The 5,000-nt window shown below is 45.1% G+C and overlaps 1 protein-coding gene across 3 annotated transcripts in view; it reads left to right on the plus strand.

The window, feature by feature from the left end:
• Positions 1–5,000, plus strand: part of LOC143285519 (b(0,+)-type amino acid transporter 1-like) — an 89,586-nt gene that overhangs the window by 20,603 nt on the left and 63,983 nt on the right. The window contains exon 1 of one of the 3 annotated variants that reach the window (XM_076592870.1): positions 2,999–3,128. The exons of 1 other annotated variant lie outside the window; for it this stretch is intronic. The gene's annotated coding sequence lies outside the window, so the exon portion shown is untranslated. Of the gene's footprint in view, positions 1–2,998; positions 3,129–4,383; positions 4,710–5,000 lie in introns of those variants that run through there. One more of the 3 variants, XM_076592865.1, reaches the window with a different exon arrangement.

Genomic DNA, 5,000 nt, shown 5'->3' on the forward strand with positions numbered 1-5,000 from the left:
GACACAGGATCCGACCTTATCACTCAGGCCAATAAACAGTGATAGATGCGACGACAGAGAAAAAATGGGCGGATGGGCGGGGGTTCCATAACGCACCGAACGCTGCCATGGATTACAGTATCTTTAATGTGCGTATTTGATCTTTTGCGTGCGTATACACACGAAGTGGGTTCATGCACAAACAGGTCTGCACATGTGTTGATCTCGGAGATCGGAAAAATCTCCACCCTTTACCCACCAGGCGCCATTACCGAGATTCGAACCCCGGACCCTCAGTTTGAAAGTCCAACACTTTAACCACTCGTCAGGAGTCGGGTACCCCTTACACAGCGGGGTGGACGGTCAGAGTACAGTGCCTTGCACCATGCCGAATCGCGGTCTGTGTGGACCTGTCAAGCGGCTGGAAGCCAATGATGACCCATGGAAATGGAGGCCAACAGAAACCAACAGCAAACAGCATCTCACGTATCACGTGCAGTCTTCGCTGCTGCGTCTGGAAAGTCTTTGTGTGTGCCTTTGGTGTGCCTGTCTTTGTCGATGTGTTTCTTCTCCCTCTCTCTCTCTCTCTCTCTCTCTCTCTCTCTCTCTCTTCAATATTAGGGATGCATTTTTTTCAGTTTCATAAGTTTGAAGTGGTTTTCAGTCTCGATATTGTTCTGCCGAACGGCGAAGCTCTGAGCCTGACTGAACTGAATTTACCAGGGCTGCACGCTGTCTTTTATTTCATCTTATTTCTTTTTTTCTTTTTTTTCCCCCCGAGGTTAACGTATGGGTAAGGGGCAAGTGGGAGGGTTTGCTGTTTGGGGTGATTTGTTCTGTGGACTGCATGTTCCCAGCCTTCGGTGGTTCGTGGGGTGTGGCCGTGAGCCAAGAAGTGGGGATAAATCACGTGATCACTTCACTCCTTCAGATTGATAAATAGGTTGTGCTGGAGACGCCATACTGGCTTTATCAGCCGGCTACAAATTTGTTGTTCGTTTTCTTTAAAAAAAACAACAAAACAAAACAAAAAACAAAACACACACACAGACACACACCAAAAAACATCAACGATATAACACACTATAGATAATGGAAGGTATATTTGTCAACAGCACTGCCATTCAGGTTAGTTTGTCATCTGTGTAGGTATAAAACTAAAGTTTGAAAATAAGAATCAGTTACAAAACAACTGCTACACACCAGAAAAAAGGATATTTGTCAAAACTCGCTGCCATGCTCGGAACTTCCTTTTTCAGCTCAGGAGGGGGACCGAGCTGGGGGTTGGGGTTGGGAGGGTGGGGGGAGGGTACACGCGCGCGTGAGTGTTGCATGGTTTTGTACTTGATTACACCATTTCCTTATTAAACACTAACTCCAAAATTCATATCTGTGCAAAACGCTCGAGATGCTGTTTTTAACTTGACAGAATGCAATACATTGCCATCCCACAACCCCCCCCCCCCGTCCCCCCCCACACATACCCCTCCTCCCCCCCCCCTTTTTTTTTTTCTTTTTTCGTTTTAAATCAAAGTTCTGTATTTTCCGGCACCTTAACTTTTCGTTTGTTGCATCGGGTTGCTGTAGGAACGGGACCATTACTGAACGTTCGTTCAGTCCCCGGACGCCAGAATTTTATCAGCACCCACGCCATTCATTGGTCAAGGCCATAGACACTAATATCTCATGTCTAGTGTCTATGGTCAAGGTGGACCGTATGACGGAAGCTAATGCGGGTGGATGTAGAGAGGGAAGATGGGAGAGGGGAGTGGCTGTACCAGTTCTTTCTTTATTTTCTTTTCTTTTTTTTTTCGTAAAAAAACCAAACTAAACTAAAAAATAAACAAGAGAGGCAAGGCCTTCAAGACTCACTTGTGGCAAATTAAGTCCCCTAGCATTAATTACTGAGTAATTTCCCTTTTTTACTATCTGCACCAAAACGTTTGCAAAATAAATAAAACTTCTATGCTTTGGAAAAGAAGTTCCTGTTTGAACAAAAAATGATAATAATGACTGCTCTTGTTGTTGTGTCAGAATATCAGATCAAAGTGCCAAGTTTAGAGAATACAAAAAATATAAATATGACAGTAAATGCAGTTTGCATATAATTAGGCTTCTGTTTTTTTTTGGTGCCCATCCCAGAGGTGCAATATTGTTTTAAACAAGATGACTGGAAAGAACTGAATTTTTCCTATTTTTATGCCTAATTTGGTGTCAACTGACAAAGTATTTGCAGAGAAAATGTCAATGTTAAAGTTTACCACGGACACACAGACACAGACACAGACACACACACACACACACACACAACCGAACACCGGGTTAAAACATAGACTCACTTTGTTTACACAAGTGAGTCAAAAATAAAAAAGGGGGTGGGGGTCTGTGAGCAAGGAGTGTGGGACGTGTGTGTTCCTTGACGGGCCAGATCCAGCCAAGCAGCAGCTGTTGGGACGATCATATAATATATATAAATATGAATATGAATATATATAAATATATATATATATATGCACGTCTGTGATTGTGACCAAGCTGCACTCGGCTTGTCGTCCTCTGTCAAGACAAATCGTCTGACTCCGCCTACAAAGGTGGCGCGCAGCCGCGGCGCGGCCTGACACACATACAGAATAACATATTAATGCAGCCCCGCTTGTTTGGTTTTTTCTTCTTTTTTAAGACAGCCCGTTGAGCCGACGCTAAACACGTGCCCACGCCCTGAGGACTTCTCGCGAGCAGCAGTCAGTGTGTCCACGGTCACGTAGACACGTCGCTTCTTGGGCTTTGGCGGTCACTGCAAAGAGACCTTCCCCATCTAACCTGCTGTTCTTCCCTCCCTCAAACTTTCCTCCGCCTACCCCCCCCCCCCCCCCCCCCCCTCCGACCAACGAGCCACCTCCCTCCTCCGTCTGCGCCCTCCCCCGGCCCCAACCCCCCCGCCCCTCCCCTTCCCTCTCTCTCTCTCTCTCTCTGTCTGTCTGTCAGTGGACGTCCGGTTGTCAGGAAGCAATGGTGGCTGGGGGCGACCATTCATTCGTGTGTGTACTTATAACAAGGTGGCCGGAACTGGGCGCGTTACTCCGAGAGCTGTGTGTGAACCGTTCTGGTTGGGTGATAGACAGCTGGATTGTCTTCTTCTTCTTCTTCTGGTGGTTTAATCTTTAGGATTTTGGTTTTTTGGGGCTTGTAGTTTGAATTGAAACGTCTTTATTCACTGACTGATTGATTTCAGATCAAGTCTCTGCTATAGTTGCGTGTGACAGTGTTCATCTGCCTTTAAAAACAAAATGTTAAAAACATCGGTTTGTATTTAGTTTTGGGCGTTAAAGTCCTTCACAAAACTCGGGTTTTTCTGCCTTACGTTTTATTTTCTGTAGGCTTTTGTATCACTTTTTTTTTTAACACACCTGAAATTCCGTCACCGCTTTCCTGTGTCATGTGTGCTGGGGTGGCTCTGATCAGGTTTCTCTTGTAATCCCTGTCTGTTGCGACTTGGGTCTCTTTGGAATGCCGTGCCTGACAACATTAGGAAAAGCTCTTCAAAAAAGCAGATTAAAAAAAACCCAACAAAACATATTAGGTGACTTCTAATGTTAGCCAGACACAAGCCTCCACACCCCCTCCCTTTTTCTGTACACTTTATACTTTGATTGTGTGTGTGTTTGTGTGTGTCAGTATGTGTATGTGTGTGTCAGTGTGTTTGTGTGTGGGTGGGTGGCTGCGTTGTTATCACACAAAGCCGGTTGAGAGTGCATAGTGTTACACGCCGCCTTATATAACTCTCTCTCTCTCTCTCTCTCTCTCTCTCTCTCTCTTTAATGCCTGTGGTTGGTTGCGCAACTGAAATTGCGGCACCTTGCTTTTCCCGGAAGTTTTCTGAGCTAGGACGATATTCGCACACTTGAAATTCCACCAGCTTTTCAAAATATTTTATTCTATTTTACTTGATTTTTGTTGCTCTCTTCTTAAGGCTTCCCGTCGGTGGCACGGTTCGTTTGCTGTTTTCACCGTTCAACTTTCTCGGCCCACCAGTCCCTTCCTGTTTCTGCGGCGTTTGTTTGCACAGTTGAACTGTCGGTGTCTTTCCTCATAGTCCCTGTTTGCACAGCTAAAACTTATCTCCTGGTGTGTATGTCTGTGTGTGTCTGTGCGCGCGCGCCGTGTGTGTGTTGTGTGTTTCTGTGTGTGTCTGTTTGTGTGCGTGTGTCCTACACTTATATAGTTTGCAAACATTTGTTTGCACAGCCGAAAGCTCTGTGTCGTTTTCAGTCAAGCTGTCCTGGCAGTTCCTTAGTCATTCCAACAGCTCTTTTTTTTTTCTCCACCCTTTTTTAAGGCAAAGTTCTCTTTTAACTTTTTTTTCTTCTGTTGTTCTGTTCTGCTGCCGTATAACACACACAGCAGGAAGTTCTGTTCAGGCGCCTGTAGCCTGTGCGTAACGCCGGGTCTGCACGTGCAGTCAGCATTCCTCAGGGTGTGTTTCTCAGCCTTCAGTCATAGCTTAAACTGCGTTTAGTTCTCTACACCGAAAGAACATCATGTCTCCGCCTTTTGACGTTTTCGTGTGCCAGAGTTCTTTGCTAGCATGATCTATCTTTGATTTTTTCCCCTTGATTTGTGAAGCAAGCTGTCACTGAAAGCAGTGTAGTGCTAGATTAGTGATGACTGTCGCTGCAGCAGACGTGGATACTGGCATGGAGGTGTTGGTGTTGGTGTTAGTGGATGTTCAGGTCAGTTCCGTGTGTGTGTGTGTGGTATGTGTGTGTGTGTGTGTGTGTGTGTGTGTGTGTGTGTGTGTGTGTGTGTGTGTGTGTGTGTGTGTGTGTGTGTGTGTGTGTGTGTACAATACAGTACAATACAGCAGTAAACTGTATTGTACTATCTTTATTAACTTTACTAAAATGTACCCACAAAATTCGATGAAATTGCTCTTTTTATTTTTTTCCTTTCATCTCATAACACGTATGTGATCTCTCTATCTCTGTTTCTGTCAGTTTCTGTCAGTTTGTCTCTCTCGCTCT

This window comes from Babylonia areolata, chromosome 9, assembly GCF_041734735.1.
Source record: "Babylonia areolata isolate BAREFJ2019XMU chromosome 9, ASM4173473v1, whole genome shotgun sequence".
NCBI lineage: Eukaryota > Metazoa > Mollusca > Gastropoda > Neogastropoda > Buccinidae > Babylonia > Babylonia areolata.